This window comes from Suricata suricatta, chromosome 13 (genome assembly GCF_006229205.1).
Source record: "Suricata suricatta isolate VVHF042 chromosome 13, meerkat_22Aug2017_6uvM2_HiC, whole genome shotgun sequence".
Classification (NCBI taxonomy): Eukaryota; Metazoa; Chordata; class Mammalia; order Carnivora; family Herpestidae; genus Suricata; species Suricata suricatta.
Genome location: NC_043712.1, coordinates 79,836,264 through 79,846,214, shown reverse-complemented (window position 1 = coordinate 79,846,214; position 9,951 = coordinate 79,836,264). Strand labels below are relative to the sequence as shown.

The 9,951-nt window shown below is 46.6% G+C and overlaps 1 protein-coding gene across 2 annotated transcripts in view; it reads left to right on the top strand.

Moving 5' to 3' along the window:
- PIP5K1B (phosphatidylinositol-4-phosphate 5-kinase type 1 beta) overlaps positions 1-9,951 on the top strand; it is a 305,766-nt gene that overhangs the window by 239,991 nt on the left and 55,824 nt on the right. The gene's annotated exons all lie outside the window — the stretch shown is intronic.

Genomic DNA, 9,951 nt, shown 5'->3' with positions numbered 1-9,951 from the left:
CTCACAATCTCTCTATCAAAACAAAGAAACTTGAAAATTTTTTAAAAATAATAAAAATCAAGCAGTTTCAGTAAAATACCCAGATCCTTTTGAAAAATCACTAGTTTGGGCCCCTCTTGGCTCTGTTGCCTTTGGCATTTATCAGCTGGATTGGGGAAGCGTGGACCCTCTGTGTCACCACCCCCTGCTTGGTTCATCTCTGATGTCACCTGCCTATTGTTCTGGGCCTTTCCGAGTTTAGCCTGCAGATAGAAGTCAAGACATGTCTCAGATCTTAACCACTGCTTTAGGGGAATCATAAGGAAAAGGTGCAAAAAAGGCACAGAGGTGCTAAACAGAAATAATGGCGTGTAAACTCCTGGGTATCAGCATCCCTCCCCGCCCCCCACCAGCTAATTATTCGACAGGGAAACCTTACCAGCAAACTGAAAAGAAATTATCATACTTTATTCCCGCCCCCCCAGACCTATGTGGTGTCTTTTGAGGCAATAAACAGACATGATTCTAAGTCTCTTCTGGCCTCCTCAGTTTTAAAACCTAATCCAAATAGCCTGGAAAGAAAATGAGTTGAATATTAATGTGATAATTCACATTAGGGTTTTTTTTTAATCTATGAATCATCTTTGTGTTAAGGAATAGCAGCCTTTTTTTCCATTTTGACTCGATGCCTTACATATCTGCGCTTAAATAAGCCATAAATACTTCAACTAGCAATTGTCATTCTGTTGGTCCTTTTGAAATCCTTTGAAAACACTTTGAAAAGCGTCGATTAGTGCCAGGAAGTCTCCACACCTAAATTGTGTATTGCAGTGGGAAAACTGCTGTCTCTTCAAATTATTCCCCCTTTTAAGGGATTATTCTTTGTAACTGCAAAACTCCAATGCATGCTATTCCTTTTTTTTTTTTTTTTGAAGTGTACTCTAAAAATTGAGTAGGAAGCAAAGAAAAAATCGTATCTTTAAAGTGTATATTTACCCTGATGCCTGGGAGTCCCTGTTTTCACAGCGCAGTTTGGGGTCGGAGCGCGCAGTTCATAGCGACGGAGGCAAACTGGGGTGGGTACATGCATCCCAGTCAGGTGGTGGGATTTAAATTCTGAATTTTTGATCCTTTTTTAGAATAATTTTTAATGTCTTTTATTTATTTTTTGAAAGATAGAGAGAAACAGTGCGAGCAGGGGAGGGTCAGAGAGAGAGGGAGACACAGAATCTGAAGCAGGCTCCAGGCTCTGAGCTGTCAGCACAGAGCCTGATGCAGGGCTCGAACCCACGAGCCATGAAATCATGACCTGAGCCGAGGCCGGACACTTAACCGACTGAGCCACCTAGGCGCCCCCTGAATTTTTGATCCTTGAATTCTTGTTTCCTAGGAAGAGCTTTCTTCTTAAAGAAGAGATATAAATGAGCACTGAGAAATACAGAGGCAACTGTGTTTTATCTCAAAGTTAGAATAATTTTTATTGTGGAAATTCACTCCCTGCATGAATATTAATTCTTGCCACGATTCCCAGCACCTTTGGTAGCAAAGCTGATGCTCTGATTATGCATAAGTATCGAAAGCCCTACTGCGTCCTAACCTACTTCTAGCCTCTTCCTTCAAAACTGCCTTTACCTTTGGGGCACCCAGTGGCCTCAGTTGGTTAAGCGTCTGAATGTTGACCTCGGCTCAGGTCACCATCTCATGGTTCGTAAGATCGGACCCATGTCAGGCTCTGCATGGATAGCTTGGAGCCTGCTTGGGATTCTCTCTCGCCCTCTTTCTCTTCTCCTCCCCCATTTGTGGACTCGCTCTCTCTTTCTCAAAATATATAAACATTTTTTTTAAATGTCTTTACCTTCATCACTGCTCTGGCCAGTCTCCTGTTTTGCTGGTGACTGTTTCAAATAGCAGGCTCAGCCTGGAGGCATTTGGAATGTTCTAGGAAGAGGGGTTGTGTCAGAGGAAAAGCCACTGGTCATCGGCACGTAGAGGGACACCTGGCCAAGGCCCCCTGAATGATGAGTGCATCATCCCAGATCTCAGAGGCTGACTCGGGGCATCTGACTGCAGTTCTGTGTCCTTGTCTCCCTGCCACGAGAGGCTCATAAACCCGGGAGAGCAGTGGAGTGACCCCTTGTCTTACAGACGTGTGTAAAAGACCAGGAAAGAGAAATACAGAGGCACGTGTGTTCGTGACCTGTTGCCACAGAGTCACACGCTGTGCGAGTGGGATTTCATGGAGCCCAGGTCTTGGGGGCCCAAGCCTCACCTTCTCCCCACCGCACCCACCTCTCAGTCCAGCCTCTTGTCCTTGCTGCGTGTGCCGTGCACGGGAGGTTGATGGGCCGGGATTTCCTAACATGAGTTCTGGCTTCGTGATTGAGCCACTTTTTTCCTGCTTAATAACTGAGGTATTTCTGTTAGACAAAGTGACCGGCTTGTAGGAATGTCTACTAGTGACGTGTGTGCTAGAAGTCATTGACTAAGTTTGCTTATTAAGAACACGATGACTAGGTGTCTCCTTCAGCAGGGCAGCGGACTTTTGATTTTGGCTCATGGGTTTATGGGTTTGAGCCTCGCATCGGACTCCATGCACTTGACAGCATGGAGCCTACTTGGGATTCTCTCTCTCTCCCCCTCTATCTCTGCCCCTCCCACACACTTTCTCTTTTAAAGTTTAAATAAACTTTAAAAAAAAAAAAAGAACATCATGGCTATGAGAACTTTTCTATCATAGCAATAGTCATATTTCAAACCATCAATAATAATGTGATCACGAGAGTAAAATAATAGCTCACTTGGGGATCTTACTAAGGGTCTATGTTAAGTTCTTTACATGCATCAAAGTGATTTAAGTCTCCCAAACATCCCCCTATGGCCATCATGTTTATTATCTGCAGGGTACAGATGAGGCACACCTCACATGTCAGGTCCCCCCACCCCCCCGTGATCACGTGGCTGCCAGATAGAGCCAGGCTCCCCAAGCACAGCCCTGACACAGAGTGTGAGGCACCAGCCGCCCTCACCCGTGTTGTCCTGGCTCCAACCACGTGGCCGTGAGGCTGCCCATGGGAGCTGAGTAACACCCACACACGTGCTCTTCCTCCTCCGTTTCATCCATGTTGTCTTTCCTTTTTCCATGTGGTTGTAAGTGAGGATTTTCGCTTCTCCAGATGTTCAAGACCAAGTGTTCAAACACTAAAAATACGGCCTACTAACTTAAGTCCCCAAGAAACCTGAAAGAGCTGTTTCTTCAAGTTTGTATTTCTAGCTCTTCAAGTAGACTCCGTGTCGTTACACGACCACAGAGAAGAGACTCTGTTGGGTATTGTTCCTGCTTGATTTAGAAAGACCCGTGTCTTGCGTTGACATAATAAGGTTAAGAAGGGACATTTGTTACTTAAGAGATGAGAGGAGAGGGAGCTGGGTTGCAAGAACTTTCCAGAGATTCCAGTTCTCTAACGGCAACCTCAAGGGAGGGATGGCGTGTGCCCGTGAACGTGGCAGCCACCTGCTGCTCCGGGGGTGCCGGTTGGGGCTGCGTGGCCCCTCAGGAGGTCGCCGTAGCCCTGCTGTGGATGCTGAATATTCAATCTCCTCTCCAGACCCTTTGTGCTTTTATGAGTCTTCATCTGGTCACTCCCTCCTTGCAGACAGAACCCATCGCCCGGCTGCTCACCACCTCTGTCTAGCGTCCATCATTAGAAGTCTCCAGTGAGGGCATTAGCTCCTGAACAGCCCCTTCTAGATCTCTTAACATTGGGAAAGTTCCTAAACCTTTACTCATTTTCCTCCCTTGTGAAATGTGGAGTATCATACCACAGTCCCAAAGGGGTGTTCTAACATGAGATGAAGTAGTAATTGGAAAGCACTCGCTGGTAACCTAGTTAACACTGTTGAAGTATTAATAGCACCTAGTAAACACCATCGAAGTATTAAAGTAAAATAGCAAGACTTAATTGTTTCTGTCAAAAGGCCATTCAGAGTACTTTATTGGGTAGCATCCAGTCAAGGAAATGGAAAACACAGTTGGAATTTCCAACAGAATTTATTTTTTTATGTTTATTTATTTTCGAGAGAGGGAGAGAACGAGCAGGGAGAGGTTGAGATGTGGACAGAGGACTGGAAGCTGGCTCTGTGCTGACAACACAGAGCCTGATGTGGGGCTTGAAATCACGAATCGTGAGATCGTAACCTGAACCAAAGTCAGACACTCAACCGACTGAGCCACCCAGGTGCCCCTCAAACACAGTTTAGCAAGGGGAATCAGTCATGCAGGATGAGTGGAGGCGTGAGAAGGAGATGTTGCGGAAACTCAGGTGAGCCACGGCAGGCAGCGGCTCCCAGCCTTCGCTGTCACCTTGCAGAACCTAGGCTCAGGAAGGAGACCCCACCTGGGGACCCGCGGCCACCTTACAAGCAGAGACATCAGGTCAGACATCACCAAAAGTGCTGGGATAGTGGCAGGGACACAGCTGCTGCCGAAGACACTCCCCTCGGAAGGAAGAAGAATGAGAGAGAAGAGGACCAAAGGCTTCTCTACCCCCGCCTCCCCGTCCCCTCATCGTCCTTGACTGGCAGCACCTAGCAAAGGAGGCTGGGCGATGTAGTTTGCTGACTCCTGGTCGCAGCACTGGCAGGTGAAGTTGAACAAGATGTCAGTGACAGCCACGGCACGCAGGGCAAAGACGGAAAGATGCAAGCTCTCGTAAAAAGAGAATTCGAAAGATCAAAGCTTAACAAAGGTGGCGGGTGCGTACCAGGGCAGGAATCGATCGGGACTCTGTACAGTAAGAGGAATCACAGAGCCAATTTATTGCCAATGCCAATAGAATAGTCGTATGTAAAGCAGGTGTAATTTTTTTTAATCATCTGTGTCAATAGAGACGCCAGTACTTAACCAGCAAGTCTGTCCGACGGTCGATAACGCTTTCCCTAGTTCTGCCCGAGAACAGATGCTGGTTGTAAATACTCCTAGAAATGTCTCCACTAATTCCAGGGACGTGGGATAGATAAAAAGCTTCTTTGGCTCAAGAACTCCTCAAAGAGATTTGCAAACCTGGGGAAGCCAGGCCACACACACACACACACACACACACACACACACACACACACACACACAACCATAGAGCGGCAGATACATGTTCAAAACTGGATACCCATCACCTGCACCCTAGCAGAACCCTTTATTGCTAACAATAGCCCACCTCCCCCATGTCATCAACTGAATATAACTCAGTCTGAAGCAAACACACACGAGGGGCTGGTAGATATGGTGTCACTTCCATTCTTCAAATAATGAAGAAATGGATTTAGACAACTTTTCCCCAGTGTCGGGAAACTGGGTCACCAGCAAATGAGGACGTGTGTTTGGGAGAGAAACTAACGCTCTTCAGGATCCTCAAGCAAAAACCTGCTTGTTCCCCAACCTCCCAAGAGAAGATCTCATTTTGGGAATTAGGACCATTTTAAGCCCTGCTGGGATGACAGGCACACCGAACAGTGGTGTCACATCCTTTCCGGTTGTGACTGAGGCACCTGCAGAGAAAATTAGAAGCTTGACAGACGCTTCATAATATGGCTGTGGGTTTAGCTCCCCCTCCCCGACCTCAGCACAAAAAAAAAAAAAAAAAAAAGATCATCACGCCGTCTGCACCTGGATTTTACTAGATGCCTTTTTTTCTTCTTTGACAAATCATAGAATTGCTTCTGAAATGATTAGCTTTTCAAATGTTCCTTCATATATTTTGGCATGGACAGGACATTGAAGTGAATTTTTCAAATATCTGACATTTTATGAGGAATCCTTTAGGATTCAGCATTAATTCAAAGAACACTCACATTTTCCCCCTGCCATCTTTTATTCATTTATTCATAAATTCAACAAATATTCCTTGGGCCCCACGCACACCAGACTTTGTGCTGGGGGCAGATGTGATTCCCCTCCTCCTGGAGATCGGAGTCTAGAGGGTGGTAGTGTGTCATTACACACCGGAGAGTATTTAGATTTTTTTTTCTGAGGTATAATTCACACGTGACGTTATTTTAGTTTCAGCTGTGCTACCTAATGACTTGACAGTCATCTGTATTGCAAAACAGTCGCCACAGTAAATCTAGGTACCATCTGTCACCACATAAAGTTAGAAAAAAAAGGTCTGCTTTCTTGTGATGAGAACTTTTTAAGATTGACTCTCTTGCAGGTTTCAGATTTGCATCACAATATTGTTGATATGTAGTCCACACACTGTACGCTACAGTCCCCTCACGACTGACTTATTTTATAACCAGAAAGGTTTTTTGTTTGCTTTTTTGTTTTTGAGATGGGGGCAGGAGGAGACGGGGTAGGAGAGAGGGAGAGAGAATTCCAGGCCGGCTCCATGCTCAGCCCAGAGCCCAAGGCGAGGCTCGATCCCACAACCCTGGGTTCACAGCCTGAGCCCAAATCAAGAGTTGGACAGTCAACTGACTGAGCCCCCCAGACGCCCCTGTGACTGGCAGTCTGTATTTCTGGACCCCATCACCTGTTTCCCCCTCCCCTTAACAACTCGTAGCAACCGCCACTGTTCTCGGGATCTGTGAGCTTTGTGTGTGTGTTTCATGTTTGTTTATATTCCACTGACAAATGAGATCATCTGGTATTTGTCTCTCGGTCTGACATACTTCCCTTCAACATAATACCCTCAAGGTCCATCCATGTTGTTGCAAAAGGCGTTTTGTTTTGTGGCTGAGTAATGCTCACATTTTTTGATGAATTAGTCCATGGCAATATTTCTGGGTGCCTTTTGTGCATTAAGATTTTTTAATGGATCCAGTTTATGGACAAGTCATATTGAAGAAAAAAGGAGGGAAGAATGTGGTCAGCCTGTGGATATCTTAAATTCTCAAAAATTATCTCTCTTAAGAGGGAGGGGGAAAAGGGAAGGGGGTGATGGTCGTGGAGAGGGGGCACTTATGGGCAAGAGCACTGGGTATTATATGGAAGCCAACTTAACAATAAACTATAAATTTTAAAAAAAAGGAAAAAAAGAAAGAAAAAAAAATGATCTCTCATCCATTTTTTCTCCCTTCGTTTTTACACCAAAAATCATCTCTGTTTCCCTTGACTTCAGCCACTAGGGCTACATCTCTCAGAGGGTGGTTTGCTAGAGGCCTCCCTGCCCCATGCCCTTTTCCACAAAACCTCTAGAGAGATCCCTGTCCAAGCGTGAGTGGTCCTGACACCCATCCCAGACCCTGCGTGCACCTCAAGAAATCCTTGGGCGCATCCGAGTTAAAGAACAAAAGTTCATGGAAGACACCCTCTCCCTCACAACCTTCCTGAGAGGGAAAACCACTTCTTTGCCTTGTTGTTCAGCTGAAATACAGATGGGCGCATTCGCGGAATTATGAGAACATAACAAGAAATTCCTGAAATGCAAAACCGTAGCAATTAGGGTGGGGTTTCAGAGTATAGTGGGACAGGACCTCAGTTTCTTGCTCACATCTCAGACCTATCTGGACATATCCTCAGCACACCCTCCCTGGCCGTAAAGCTGTTTTAGATTAATAACCCCTCTGGAGAATTCTCCAGCCTGCCGCAGCCCCACTCACCCTAAGCCACACTGCGCTACGTTTCTGCCCAGCAGCTGTTCTTGACCTCACTGAGTCTACGGACAGCCTTGACTCAGGGCCCAAAGTCCTTCTCTTTAAGATCCCATGGGCCTCATGATCTCGCTCAGCTTACGGGTCATGTTGGTCCTTCTCAGCCTCTGGGAATCACCCTGTCCGTCCTGACCATTTCTGTCCATCCATGTGGTTCGTCCCCATCATGTTCCAGTTCCGGTTTCATTAAGCCAGTCCTGTGCGCATCCATCTGTGGCCCTAGATAGCTCCCGGCAGTCAGTACACAGGCTTGTCCGCACCACTTGGCCACCGTCAGCTGCCATGACCTCTCTTCAAGGTGCCCCCTTTGGCCCGCCCATCACGTTCCCATTTGCCTTCTGAGCCGTCACGTCTTGTCTAGCCGTATTGTCACATGCAGAGAATATTGGTAACTACCTGGGCCTGAGACCCAGAGTGGGTGAATATACACAAAAAGTAACAAATACCATTTCACCCAAAGCAAGAGGAGAGTTGATCCCTTGTTTAATCCTCTGTGATCTATGGAATTCTCTCCACCATAGCTGGCTCGGTCTCCCCGTAATCTAGATGACTTGCTCATCTTTGAGCGAAGAATTTCACCATGGACGTCCAGAGAGGGAGACTTGGCGGCTGGGTGCTCGTGGATTTCAGAGAAACTAACAGACCCAGCCCCCCTCACAAATGCCCTCAGTGTACGCACACAACCGGCCCTTTGCTCTTAGGGCTGGTCCGCGGGGGCGGGGCGGGGGGGGGTGGCATTAGGTAAGGGGAATGAGGGAATGAGGAGGCAGTGATAAAATCTCAAGTCAGAATAATATTAATCTAAAATGTATTTAATAGCCCGTTTTCAAGGATAAAGTAATAAGGATGAAGTATATAATGATGTAAAGGCACTCATCCTTCCCCTGGCCAGCCACATCAAAAATTAGCATTTGGAAGGTACAGAAGGAATTAAGAGGGGCCAGACTTTCTTCCCGACAAAGGCTTTGGGTGAAACGAAAATGTCATCCCGATGGGCACTCGGAGGGCTTCCGTGTTAGAGTGTGTCTGTCTGTCCTTCTGGTTTCCCTCATCGTGGTAGAGGACTTCCTTATACCCACGCACGTCATCTGAGAAGAGTTGACCTGTCTTTTGTTTACGCGTGAGCACATCTGGGTTGGCGTCCTAGCGATTCTCACTGCCGTGCCTGGCCATGTCCTTGTCACCCGTGAGCTATGACGAGAGAGGAGGCCAGGCATGCCAAGGCCAAGCACCTTGCGACTTTTTCCCATCCCCCACCTCGCAATGCTTCTCCAATCTTAGCGGCAAAACTCACCCTGTAAGAATCACAGAGTTTGGGGAACGTTAGGGGCCTTTTGGCTTCATGTTATCCTCGCCTTTTATTTTTAATTGTTTTGTCCAAAAATTATATGCACCGAGTTTAACAAGTAGTCGTATAAAGTTTGTTAGGAAAAAGAGGTCCTAGTTCACGTCCCTTTACGCTCCCCGTCCCTAAAGGCAGCCACCTTCAACTCTTCTAGCTGATTCCTTTGGCATTTAATTCCATGTCTCTACGTAGCATGCTAATGCTGCTGTTTCTTGATCTTTCTGGTTTAGACATTAGCTTCCCACCGCAGAAGATGCACATGGGGCTGTGTTTTCCCCTCCCTACACCTGCCACATACACTCTTCCCACCCCGCCCCCCTCTTCCATCTCCACTATTCTTACCTCTTACTCATACTTGGATCTATATTGAGTGTTTTTATTTTTTTTACTGTTTTTATTTATTTTTGAGAGAGAGAGAGAGAGAGACAGCATGAGCAGGGGAGAGTCAGAGAGAGAGGGAGACACAGAATCTGAAGACAGGCTCCAGGCTCTGAGCTAGCTGTCATCACAGAGCCCGACATAGGGCTCGAACCCACTACCTGTGAGATCATGACCTGAGCCGAAGTCAGACGCTTAACCGACTGAGCCACCCAGGCGCCCCCGTATCGAGTGTTTTAGTAGGACTCTGTGAATACTGCACTTGCTTTCTTTTCCTGTACGACTCTGTTTTCTCCATAATAAATACCATCTCCTTTCACTTACCTAGCTTTCTATGTGTCCTTAGTGGGAGCCTACACTCTGCACCGCCTGTCTTCATTGTTTTCCCAACTGTTCAGACACATCAGGGTCTGTTAATTTCCTTGTCTTGTAGAAGGTTCCCCCCAAAGCCTTCCTGCCTTCTCCATTCTGGACTGAATGCCCTCTAGGGCCTGAGGCACATATGTTAGGTTGGGATTTGGGGTCCCATCTCCTCTTGTCTGCAGTGGTTCCCCTGTGTCTGTATCCTTTCCTGTATTTTCCTTTTTTTTTTTTTTTTTTTTTTTCTT